Source organism: Pinus tabuliformis, chromosome 9, assembly GCF_031772625.1.
Source record: "Pinus tabuliformis cultivar Carrire ecotype Pingquan chromosome 9, CPIR1, whole genome shotgun sequence".
Taxonomy (NCBI): domain Eukaryota; kingdom Viridiplantae; phylum Streptophyta; class Pinopsida; order Pinales; family Pinaceae; genus Pinus; species Pinus tabuliformis.
This window is the reverse complement of record NC_142307.1, coordinates 856,404,721-856,418,795: the sequence shown is the minus strand read 5'-3', so window position 1 is coordinate 856,418,795 and position 14,075 is coordinate 856,404,721.

Here is a 14,075-nt window from a genome sequence, read left to right as displayed (position 1 = left end):
TAGCTCGTTGGAAATATCTTCAATTATGCTACAATATGGATGCCTCAATATTGTAATTTGGACACTCAAGCAGGGAGAAAAATTGATTTTCCCAAGGTCACTCCAAAAATGCAAGTGTGTATCTAACAAAAGCACAACGCCAACTTGCAGAGCACTTTTAATTGCCTTCCTGGAGGATTTTTGGGTTGAAAGTGATATGGTTGGAAATATTATGATGTATGCTACACAATAGAGTCCTTAAGAACTGCCAACACCTGCTCCTAATCCCTGAAAAATTGTCTTGAAGTTAAGTTGTCCAGAAGTGTAACAACTCTCTCGTAGCAAGTGTAGTTTGGGCATTTCTCTCAAATCATAATACCTGTGCATAAGATGAAGGAGGTTTTTTTTTGTTGGCCTATCATTGACAAAAACCTCTTTAACTTTTGTAAAATGCTTCTCCATTTGGTCAGAAACATATTTTGAAGAAAAAGTGTCGCTATGAGAAATGATGAGATGAGGTAGTGTATTGCAGCATTGTCTTATTTGAAATAAAACATTACCTTTACCTTTATTTTGCTTTCCCTAAGCTTCTAACTCCCTTTACCCACTGACTCACATGATGGACATGTTTTTGTTTTTGACATATGGTATCATGATGACACATGGAGTGAAACCCTAGACCATGACCCGAAATGAGGAATTTTACCATTTCATGACGCAATACATTTAAATGAAGACATGATACCTCGAAGAAGACAATGACCATGATGAGTGATGAAGACCATGAGTAAGTGAAGGGAGTAGTAGTGACCTAGACACAACAGCCAGTGACCAAATTTTTATTTGAAGACTCACTGAAATGACAAAAAATTTACTTGACACCCTAACAACACCTTGTAAGAGCATATTTGATCATTGTTGACTGACATGACTAGCAGGCATTAACATTGGCTCCAGCTAGGGATGGCAGCTCCTTGGAGGTGTCAAGAACACTGTAGACCAGGTAGCCTTATTCATTGGGCATGGAGTCAAAATGCAAATACCAAAATCAAACTAAAAATTGACTAACTAACTGAACTGACTTGACTATAAAAAACATACTGACTGAACTTACTTATGGCAGAAGACCATCGAGATCATAGGGTCTTCACCTTGGGCTTCAAATCCTGATGATAACCACTCACTTGCTGAAGATATATATACAATCATGTGAAATGATCCCTCCAGTGTAACCAATCCAGCAAATGGCTACTTACTTGAATTATGCTTGTACTTTCCTTGAGGAGGCAGAAAAAACAAAAGCTAGGCCACTGCAAGTGTCCATTGAACATGTGTACATGATCCATAAATATAATAAAACTCATCTCCCTTGATGACTACAACAACTTAACAAAAGGATCTTGAAACTCGTGAATGACTACCTTTTCTTGATGATTAACAACGAGACAAGAATCTTATTCCTTTTTAGACATGGTTGTTTTATAAAATTAAGTTTGTCATTCTCAAGCTAAACAGATGTAGATTGCAATTTTTTTTATGAACTTCGTAATGCGACTCGTGCTGAACAAGACAATGAAGGCAGGTGCTTGATCAAATTCGTGTCATGTTTGTTTTGAAGCTCATAGTTGACTAATGGAGAAGGGCTTTGACTACATATATCACCCACAACATCAACTATTGGATCAAGGAGAACTTGCGAGGACTGCTGCAACTTGTCATACATTCGTTCCAATGAGACTACATGATTTTCTATAAACTCTTCATGTTCCACACTTTCGGCTACATTTTCAAACTGAATGTTGCTTGGTAACAATGATTGTGGACTGGAAAAATGTTCATTATTACAAACAACAGTCTCAACAACTTCAGGAGAAGGTTGTCTACTGTTGTTAACTTACTTATTTGCTTCCTTGGTAACCTTATAGTTTGCTCTTATTATTTCGAAAGAAGAGAAACACAAAGGTAAGGAGTCTTGGTCAAGAATTTCATGGTCTTCTCCATTCTCCATGTGAAAACTGAAAGACTATTGATTTCTAATCTTAGGAAAGTTTTCTCTCAGTAATTGAAATGAAGTAAAACATAAAGGCAAAGACCTTTCACCTAATTTGAAATTTTCTAGATTCTCTTCATTACTGTCATGATTGATATGCATAGGCTGAGTGCTACATCTGAGATGCTGTAATGAAGATTCTTCCTCCCAAAAACATGTCGTTGATTGCCTTGTAGAGTCAACCTCTATTTCAACAACATAATCATCATCATATTCATCGTACTTAGGAAAATCAGGTTTAGGAGAAATGTCACCAAACATGAACATTGAAAAAGAAGACAATTTTTCTTCATGTTGATCTATAAATCCAGTTTTAGGATTGTCCTCAAGCGAATACATAAAATCATAAGCTTCTAGCTCCCAGCAACATGGGTCAACAACGAAATAATTTGGACCAGCAACTTCTTCTTCTTCTGCAATAAGTGAGACATGGTGCTTCTGAACAACAAATCCATCTCTCATGATGATCTTTTGCATCATTTCTTCCATTGTACTTATCAAAATGTTGAGCTTCACTTCTGGAGATGTTAGATGTTCCTTCTTTATGTTCTCCCTCACTTCTTCTTTCAACTTTGATCTTTTGACCAACAAATTAGCTTCCACAGCTATTGCACTGTCCTGCATTTCTTTGAGTGTGGTAGGATCCCTTTCTCTCAATTGAAATGCCATTTCCAGATCAAAGGCATCCGGGTAGTGTAAGAGAGCTAAACCGGGTGGCGGTTTGATATCAGCAGGGATTGAATGGTATACTTGATTGAACCTGGCTAAAAAGTGTTGCACTGTTTCTCCTGGTTGTCTTTCCAACTGATTATATTCTTCTAAAATTAGAAAAGGATTCCTCTTGATCACCCATCTATCAAGGAATACTTTCACAAACTGATGGAAATAAAAAATGCTTGCAGCTGGTAAGTTCTTAAACCATTTCTTAGCTTCACCTTGCAAAGATAAAGCAAAAATCCTGATACTGACATCATCTTCTTCAACCTCAAAAAGGTCAAGAAAATTTTCAAAATTCTGAATGTGTTTCTCAGCAGTGATGTTACCATATTCTCCATCAAACCTGGGAAGATATTTATAATAATTTTGAAGGAAATCATGGAGTATAGGAGGTAATATGAGTGGATTGTATCTATGTGGAATTTTACAAGGTGTAGGAGTATGTATAGAAGCTATAGGATTAGTCTTGATCTCTTGAGGCTTATCAAGTTGAAGATGGTCATCATAAGATTTGGAAGAAGGGTCTTGACCAAGATCAAAATTTATATTCACAATCTTCAAAGGAAAGGAATCAAATGCGGGTTTGGGATCTTTTCTTAAATACAGTATACTCTGGAAAACCTTCTTGACATTCTCAGGGAAGAAAAGAAATAATTTACAACAAATAACATGAAGTCTTGGATGAAAGTCCAACTTGAATACCTGATCATCCAATATTGTCCTTTCATTTTTCTATTGGTAAGGTTCATCCTCCAGTGGAGTCTTCGAATTAAATTTGAAACTGATTTGGAGTCGCCAGGTGAATGATTTCAGCCTTCCTATCTATGACCGCTATCCACCATCAAAAAATCAGATATGATCCTTGTCATTCCTTCCCAGGGAAGATATGATCTCTCGTTTCCCAAACAATGGCGCCAAAATGTTATCCTCCACAATGTCTCAGGCTGAGAGGAGATCGACGGAGGTAACCACAGACCAAGATTTTAGTTTGGTAGTTATCCCTACCAAACCAGAGAGGGCTCTCTCTATGAAATCATAGACAACATACGACTCTGATGTAAAGGATTTTGGGCTAGATAGCTAGGCTCAGGTAGGTTTTGGAAAATTTAGGGTTTTGTTGCTGGATAAGGGAGAAAAACCAGGTAGCTAGGTTAGAGGATCAAAGGGTTACATCAACAAAGATATGAAGGAGCAAGGTAGCAGTACTTTTGTGATGGATCTTAGGGTTCGTAGGTGTAGTATGGTGTTCATAAGAAGCATAAAGGTCTTAATGAGCATGAAACATGAATTCATTAAGCAAGAGAGAAAGTAACACATAATAATTTCCCATCAAAACAAAGCTTATTGTAAGAATTATGTTTATAAATTGTAAGGAAAACCATTTGAAGAATTGATAAATGAAAAGAGAAGGTAAATATCTTTCATGTAAAGCTATAATAGAGAAAAACCAACATCACAAACTTACTACACATGAATTCCTAAATAATAGTTACAACTTGTTCCTTTGATTTCTAGAAATGTCAAATACAAGCTACAATAGTTTTCTCCTCAGGTGTCCAACCTGTTCTCTGACTAAGAAACTGATGCATAAAGACCAAAACAGCCTCTCCCCACTCTCATGGGTCGAATCCATGACTCTAGGAACTGTTCCATGAGGTGTTCTAACCAAACCCTAATGTCTAGGGAAGTTGAAACAACTTCTACAATTAACTTTGACTGCAACCTCTCTCATAAATGAAGCTCAACTTACATCAAAAAAAGGCCAACCATTCATTAATACATCATATTTACATTTACTCTTACCCTCACATTCATCTACTTCACCATTTTGACTTTTACCAAAGTCGAACCAGAAATTACAAAAATTACACAGTGACAATTTCACAAAAAACTCAGAAATTTCCAAATGCGCGGCGAGATTTTGGATGCCATTTTTGAGTGCCTTTCTGAAGTCAAAATCCAGATCTGAATCTTGTTTTGGAAATCTGAGAGAGAGAAGATGTCTTTATAGTATTTGTGCACTCAAAATGACTCATTTTTGGCTGAGATATGGCCATTTTCCCAAGATGTCTCCAAGTGCGCAGCGAAATGGAAAAAGAGAGGTAGAAAGGTGATTTTTAGCCTCTTTTTTGCAAAATTATCAAAAACTAAGCCCTGGATTAGGAAAGTGAGCAAATGGGTTTTGAGAGGAGGTCACAATATTTTCAAAAATGCTTAGTTTTTATCATTTAGGGCCTTGAGGAAAAAGTGCAGTGTGGGCTCGTTGCTCACCTAAACATAAAATTGCCAAAAACTAAAAATTTGCACCAGTTTGCACCAAAACACAAAAAATTATCCAAATGATCTCAAAATTTGTCCAAAGATGCATGATGAGGTGTGTTATGCAACCATGGATGCATCAGCAAGCAACTCTAACTTACCCTTATCCTTTTGGCTAATTAGGGTTTCCTTGAGTTTGGCCTTCAATTGCTTGATTCTGACCTTGGCAACCTGATTCCTTGTGTAATAATGGGTGTCCATCCTCTTTTGAAACTCGTTATCCCTGTTTTCCTTTTCAATGACATTCTCAAGGTGGAAATTGACCTTTTCAAGCCAAAAATCCCTGTCTTCATTTATTTCCATAACAATCTTCTATTCAAAGGTTAACTCTTCCATTGGTGGCCTTTGTTCTTTTTCTTTCTGAAGTGCCTTCCTAAGACCCCTTGTTCTTGGTCTTTTTCTTGCCACATGTTCTTCATGCTGCTCAATGTCATCATGGTCCACCAGTGCCTTGCCCTTCATCTCTTGTTTCTTTACTTTGAATTGTTCTTTCTCCATAGCTAGTTTGATTGTTTTCTTGCTCAAGGAATGAAATGATGAATTTATCCCTTGCCAAATTTTCCTTGAGCTCCATGATTTGAGAATCCTTCTATTTGATGACTTGTTGCAGGGTTTGATGCTCATCTTGTGCCTCCAAGTCAACTAGGTCAAAATAATTCTCAATGAGCTCCTCATCATACAAAGAAGCCTCATGATGTGATAGTGATCCTTGTTTTGCTGATGTAGTAGGCTTGGCCCCTTCCTCAATTTGAGGAGAAAACACAAGCCTTTTGCCTCTCTGATATGTCTTGGTCACCTCGGCCCTAGGTGCCTTGGAAACCTCATCATGCTTGCTTGATGACCCAACCTCCATTGACTGTGCTGACATAGTTGGGTGCAGGCTTTGTGAAGTAGTTATATGCATTTTTAAGGTTTCCTCAATGAAAGTGTCCCATGTCATGTTCTTCTCTGTCAAATGATGGAGAACTATAACCTTTATCAAGCTATGATGAAAGAGACTGGGATAATGCACTTTGCCTTTCAATTACACCTTTTGAGACATCTTGGTTAAGCTCCTATACAAGTAACTGCACAAATTGAGAGACTTGGTTGTTGTAAAGTGCATGAGCAGAATTTCATGACAACCTTCATTAATGGTGCATATCTCTCCAACATATATCTAAATGGGAAAACATGTGAGTGAGTTTCTTTATATTGTGATTTCAGGTATGGTTTGTACTCTTCTAGGTCTAGCTTCATGCCTTTGAACCAGTTTTCACCATGGTTTGGTATGCGTGTAGCTTGAGAGATGGCATTCACTAAAAACATGAAATCATTCCCTGCAATGGTGATCTTATCTTCCTTCAAGGTGAGGGAAAATATACTTGTGAGATGCTCATGGTAACCTACTTCCTGCACTCTTTAACAAAACTCTAAACAATTGACATCTTCAAAGCATTTCATGACAAAAGGGGAGGAGGTGATTTCATTGCAATTAGAGGGCTCAAACCTAAGTATCTTTACCCCTTTGTTGTACTTCCACTTCTCTAATGGTGATGAATTAGGCTCCATACTTCAAACCCTAGGTGAAAGGCAAGCAAAAACAATGAAATTTGTTGTTGTGAGGGAATGAGGTGGTATGAGGGACTTGGGAGTTGCCTAAATTTTTGAAGAAATTTACGAGGGTAGGGGATGATGTTAGTGAGTAAGGGAAGAATGAATGTTTGGAAAAGAGTGAGGGGAGGAGGTGGAAAATATCAAAACACGGGCCTACCCTAGAAAGAGATAAGGTAGACTAGGGTTTAGAGGAAAATGATAGAAAATGAGAGAAAAAGGCTTTGTGATGGATGGAGATGGTAGATGTAAATAGAGGTGTAGGGATAAGGAATCTAGGGCTTAGGGCAGCAATTCATCATTTGAATATCAAAACCATGAAAATCATGTAAACCCTAAGAGAAGAAGTATTTGATCAATTTCTTTACATATGAGGCAAAGGAGGGCATGAAAATGATTAAACTTAGTTGTTATAGAGCCTGGAATATGAAATGATTGAAGAGGAGCTTTGAAAAACAAATTTTGGTGGTCAAACACCAATTTTTGAGAACTTTGCCCTGTGCACAGCGAAGGCTTCCTGTGCGCAGCGTGTCATCCAGGTGCGCAGCGTAGGTTCTTTGTGCGTAACAAGTTGTCTTCCAACCTGCTTTTGGAGGCCTTAAACTGCTCCAAATTGTGAACTTGATAGCTCATTGGAAATATCTTGAAGTATGCTACAATATGGATGCCTCAAGAATGTAATTTGGACATTCCAACAGGGAGAAAATTTGATTTTACCAAGGTCACTCCAAAATCGCAACGTGTCTCTAACAAAAGTGCAATGCCAACTTGCATAGCACTTTTGACTACCTTCCTGAAGGATTTTTGGGCTGAAAGTGGTATGGTTGGAAAGATTATGATGTATGCTACACAATATATTCCTTAAGAACTGCCAACACCTACTCCAAATCCCTCGAAAAAAGTCTTGAAGTCAAGCTATCCAGAAGTGTAACAACTCTCCCGTAGCAAGTGTAGTTTGGGCATTTCTCTCAAATAATAATACCTGTGAATAAAATGAAAGAGGTTTTTGTTCCTTAGCCTATCATCAACAAAAACCTCTTTCACTTTTGTAAAATGCTTCTCCATTTGGTCATAAACACATTTTGAAGAAAAATGTCCCTATGAGAAATGATGAGACGAGGTAGTGTACTGCAACATTGTCTTATTTGAAATAAAACATTACCTTTTTGGCATTATGATACAGGTGCTGTCCTTGATGGCAACTCACTCAGATGGAAGATCACGGTGCAGCATGTCAACAACAAAGAATTATAGATCAAACTACAAAGAATGAAGAAAGAGAGGTATATGCAAGTTCACCTTAACCAAGCTGCGTATACACGCAGGTTCACTGAACACAAGTCGCGTATACATACACACTTACTTTCACAGAAGGAAAAGTGCGTATATGTTGGAAAACTAAGTTTTTGGTCCGTGGTATTTGGTCCAAGGTATTTTGATCCATGGTATTGGTCCAAGGTATTTGGTCCGAGGTATTGACCCTAGGTATTTGGTCCAAGGTATTGATCCTAAGTGGTTTTGATCCATGGTATTGAGAAAGGCCTAAAACTATATAAGGAGGAGAAGATCATTAGGCCAAGGTGTGCAAGCATTGAATATCTGATGAAGTGTGAGATCTAGTATGCAGGTTATCGACTTATGGTGCATTGCTTGATCTAAACCAAGGGTGAACCTGAGCGGTTGATGAGGGATAAGATCTAATGATGGATCGTGATCTTAAGGCTTGAAATGAATTATAATTATGTCGTTTGATCATGTATAGTCTAGATCTGAATACTGACACATGTGTTGTTCTGTAAATGTTATGATCTGGGTATAACTGAAGTCTGGAATAGCTGCAAAATTATGAATTAATATTTGCAGATGTATACACTGGTTGGCTTTGGTAAAAGCGCGTATACACGCTGGTTCAGTTCATCAGAGTAGCATATACATTATGAGATTTGATATTTGAAGTTGCAGTTGGATCTGGCTGTTGTTGTAAAATTCTGCGTTCTGCTCTGTGTTCTGGTGACTGTGTTGATGATAGTATTCTGAATGTTCAAATTGATTGATTGTGATTTGCTTCAGTGATTCAGATTCAGAGATTTATGATTGAGTTTCAATGATTGGTTAATGCATATGTATTTGATGGTTGTATTGCAGTGGTGATTGATTTTAAGCTTCAATGTTGTTGATGGGTCTAGTATGAAAATTGGATGAAATGTGGCCTTCAGATTGTGGTGTTGTGTTCTAGGAGTATCCAATCTGAAAATTTATGAAACGTGGTCCCTGGAGGAAGAGAGAAGGTTGTATCCTTCTGTAGGTCGGCGCTACGTACTAGTAAACATATCGGCTAGTACAAGAGCTAGGGGGTTCTAGCTCCCTTCCAGTAGAAGCTGGAGAACGAGAGAAGGTTGTAGCCTTCTACAGGTAGGTGCCTGCATACTGGTATGAGTCTGCACTAGTACAAGATTGTAAACAAGTTTTTCTTATATTAAAAGAAGACAACAACAGGTGGTTTTTGTCCCGTGTTGGGTTTCCACCTTACATCTTGGTGTTCATGCATTTTTCTCATGTGTGATGGTTTGTTCTGTTATTACTGCACCTGGTTATTGTTTGTATGGCTAATTAAGTATTGATGCACTGATTAAAGATCAACATATGATGAATTAACTGAATCATAAGTTTGTTGGATATACGCTTGTTGCCTTAAATATAGTTGCGTATACACGCAAGTTACCTTCATTGAAGTAGAGTATGAAAAGAAAAATATTGTTGATTTGACTAATACTAATTCAGCCCCACCCCCCATCGCTCCCCACCCCCACCACCCTCTTAGTATTATTTCCAACAGACCTTTACGTTTATTTTTCTTACCCTAAGCTGCTTACTCCCTTTACCCATTGACTCACATGATGGACATGTTTTTGTTTTTGACATATGGTATCATGATGACACATGGAGTGAAACCCTAGACCATGACCTAAAATGGCGAATTTAACCATTTCATGACCCAAGACATTTAAATGAAGATATGATACCTCAAAGAAGACAATGTCAATAATGAGTGATGAATACCATGAGTAAGTGAAGGGAGCAACAATGACCTAGACACAACAGTCAGTGACCAAATTTTTATTTGAAGACTCACTGAAATGACAAAAATTTGACTTGACACCCTAATAACATCTTGTAAGAGCATATTTGATCACTAGTGACTGACGTGACTGGAAGGCACTAACATGTCTGCTAAATGAGCAATACCACTTCATAGAGCTGATTTTTCCTACCTCTCCCAGGGGACCTTAAGAAGAGGAGGATAATTCTTAAGAAAAGATGATACATGAGATTGTCAAGGAAAAGGCATCAACCTTCAAATTCCTATTCCAAATTCAAATGAAGAGATCAAGATAAATAAAATTTGCACTTAGCCTTGCCTAACTTACATGGCTTATCAAAAGCGGATCTTGACACCTTCCTCTTTGAATTTTATGTTCTTTATAGAAATTATGACTATGTGACGGAGGCCTAGAAATTGAAACTCTTCCCTACTCAAGAATGTTGCACTATGCTAGTTCATGAGCTTTGACAGGGATAACATCCACACTTGGGCACATATGAAATAAGAATTCTTGGAGAAATATCAATATTATTGTAAATACAACGAAAGGAGAGGGGAACCCTTTAGGATTCCCTTAGGATAACCCAAAATGAAGATGAGAGCCTTGAAGGCTACGTTGAAAGGTTCAACTACAACTTACAATGAACAAGACAAGGAGGTTTGGCTCCTAACACACTATGTGTTGTGCTGCTATGAGGAAACCAAGATGATTGTATTAAGCTTTTAAACTTGATGGGGGGAGGAGATGTCTCTCAACAATCCTATGATTTCATTGTCAAGTTGCGTCGAGGATATTCCAAAGGTACTTCAAAGACTAGAAAAGGACAGAGAGTTGGAAAAACTACTAGTAATGGAGTTACTAGAGTAGAGATTAGGAATATTTTACAAAACTTTAAAATTGATATTCTCAAATCATTGAGTTCCCAACTGGACACATTACACATGAACAAGTAGAAGGATTAGATGGAATAATTTTTGTCCATATTTTGTCCAAAGTGTGGAAGAAAACACCCATTTAAGGGATGCATAATATGTATTGAGGTCCATGATATGAGCAAGTTTCAATCCATACCTAGATTAAAAGTTGTTTATCAGGATGCCGAAGAGCCTGAGCAATTGTGTTTTATCTCCCATAAGCATCCATGGCAGCCAAAATCTCAAGGTATGATTCAAGGCCAATCACAGTATTATAATTCATTTTCGACTAACCCTTCAATGCAATATTCTTCTCTACCATGGTGCTTACCTACTCAACCATGGATGGATCCTCCACCTAACCATCCTTGGCCAAAGGTGTGGATGAATGCATCCTATGGAGGCCCTCAACAAGCCTTCTCTTCATCAATTAATTTTTTGATTGCTATAGAGTTTCTTCTCAATCATTATCAAAACTAATTTCATTGCTTTCTTCAAACAAGTCACTACCCCTTTTTTTGGTAGAGGTTGTTATTCTACTTATAAGAGTTCTTCTTCTTTTCATGCATGTCATGTTTGTGCTTATATTTGTGTTGATGATATTTGATTCTTTTCTTTATGTTGCAGTCTTCTTCATCAATACTACTTTCATTTTTCACATATGGAGACATAGTAACAAAATGTCCTACTTTTCCAAAATTAAAGCATTTAAATGGAAGCTTGCATTTGTATTTTTTGGATCATTCTGAAGTGCCTCACAAAATGAGCTTCCTCTATATTTGATCCTCTACTAGAGTTATCACTTGATTCATGCTCTTGTTCTTTGTCTTCTTTGAAGATTTGAAGGTTGCTTCTTGCTTTGATGGCTTCTCTTTCCTAATCCTCATTTCATATGTCATGAGAATCCCATGCAATTCATCCATTGTTAATTTATCAAGGTCCCTCATTTCTTCAATAATAGAAACTTTGGCATCAAACCTTAAGGGGAGTGATCTTAACACCTTTTGTACAATAATCAGTTCTTCAACCCTTTCACCAAATCCTTTAATGATGTTAATCATTTCATCCCCATGAAGGAGATAGGATGCAATATTTTCTTCATTTTTTAGTTTCAAACTCTCAAACTACCTTCTATGAGTTTGGAGCTTTCCTTCTTAACCTTGTCATTTCCTTCATAGATATTTTGAAGCTTGTCCCAAATTTCTTTTGTTGATTCACAATGCATTACCTTGAAAAATTCTAATTTTGATAAACCACACAAGATACCATTCAGAGCTTTTGCAATATTTTCACTAGCCTTCTTTCCAGCTTGATTTGTTGGTGTAGTTGTTGGAGATTTATAGCTATTCACAACATATTGCCAATTGTTAAAGCCAAGAGCCATTATATAAGTATGCATCCTTATACTCCAATAAGCATAGTTTGTTCCATCAAACAATGAAGCATTTTTTGTGGAGAAAACTTCTTGATTTCCCACATGTTCTTCTGAGATCTACCTTTCAGATTTTAGATTGTTTCCAAAGGAACCTACTATGATATCAATCATTGAGTAGACACTTATAATGAGGAGAGGGGTGAATTAGTATAAGATAATTTTTACTTATTTAAACATTCATGAACCATAAGAAAACATTCACATATGAAATTATTAGTTGCAGAATATGGAGCACAAGAATTATATGGAAACCCTTTCAGGAGAAAACCATAAAAATTCTTTTTATAATTCTTTGTAGACACCAACCTACTAGAGACACCATTCCCCACTGGTCCAATACTCGGTAGGCACCAACCTACTCTTACAAGTCTTTGTGTACACCAATCCCTACCAACCTACTTGAGACATTAATCCTCACTACTGAAAATATTCATAGGCACCAACCTATTGGTGAAACCAATCCCCACCATTACAAATATTCATAGGAACCTAACTACTGGAGAAACCAATTCCCACCATTGCAAATATTCACAAGCACCAACCTACTATAGATACCAATCCCCACTGTTAAGCAATAACTCGTCAAGAGACAACAATTTCGTTGATTGAACAAAAATCCTCAAGTACAACTTTTCTTTAGTTCATGTAACTTCTTCAAAAGATAATAACATTCACATCACCTTCACCAATTTTGCTTGTTACTTCTACCTTCACTAGATTTGGTGCTACTTCTGCCTTTATCAAGTCTACTCATCGCTTCCACCTTCACTAGGTCTACTCACTACTTTTGCATTCACTAAGTCTTACCAAAATTTGGATCTCCAAATGAAATTTATGGTAATCCTCCCAAAGGTTGTTGTTTTTAGCCTCTTCCCAAGAATAAACTTATACAACATGTCATATATCCAACTTTGTAAAATGCTTTTAAATTTTTTTACTTAAGGAACTTATGTATGTCTCCTCAATCTCTAAATTTTTTGCAATCTGTAAAGTCCTGGAGAAGAAGTTATAACAAAATTTCCAAGCTGACATGTTTGAAATTGATTTCAAAACCATTCAAAAATCCTAAATTCCGTACGACATATCTCCCAAAATATAGCAACCATAGTTTGAAATTTTTATCATAGGTACCTAGAGATCTCACCTATGTCTCCTAAAAAATTCATGGTCTAAAACATCTCAAAAAATAAGTTATAGTGAAAATTCCAAACCAACCTATTTGAAATTGATTTCATGAGCATTTAGGAACCTTAACTTCCTCTTAGCATATCTCTAAAATTATATGGAATTAAATTTTAAAATTTTGATCATAGATACCTAAAAGTCTCACCTCTCCCTCGTCAAAATGTTATAGTATGAAATTCCCTAGAAAATGTGTTATAGCGAAAATGCCAAATTGACCTGTTTGAAATTGATTTCAGGAGCATTCAAGAACCCTAACTTCCATAGGGCATATCTCATAAAGTATAACAAACGAATGTATGAAAAATTGACCACATGAACCTAGATATCTCACCTTTGTCTCTTCAAATTTCATGGTATGAAACGTCCCAAAAAAATATGTTAGAGTGAAAATGCCAAATTGACTTGTTTGAAATTGATTTCAAGAGTATTTGGGAACCCTAACTTCCACATCATATATCTCTGGAAGTATAACAAACCAAGATTTGAAATTTTAATCAGATGCTCCCTTCAATCTCTCCTTAATATGTTAATTTCATGATTTGAAGCAGCCCAAAAAAAAGTTATAGAGAAATGCCAAGATGACTCATTCTCTCCACAATTTACATTTTTGCGCATACACAAATTCCTTCAATGCTTTCTCCTTTTATACATTATGATAACCCTTCATGAAAAGACATTACAATTTGAAAATGTCACATCAATTCATTAATCAAATAATGAATTCCCTCTTTATTTCACTTTTCCAAATGCCATGGGAAAACACCATGGGCTTCCCAAAC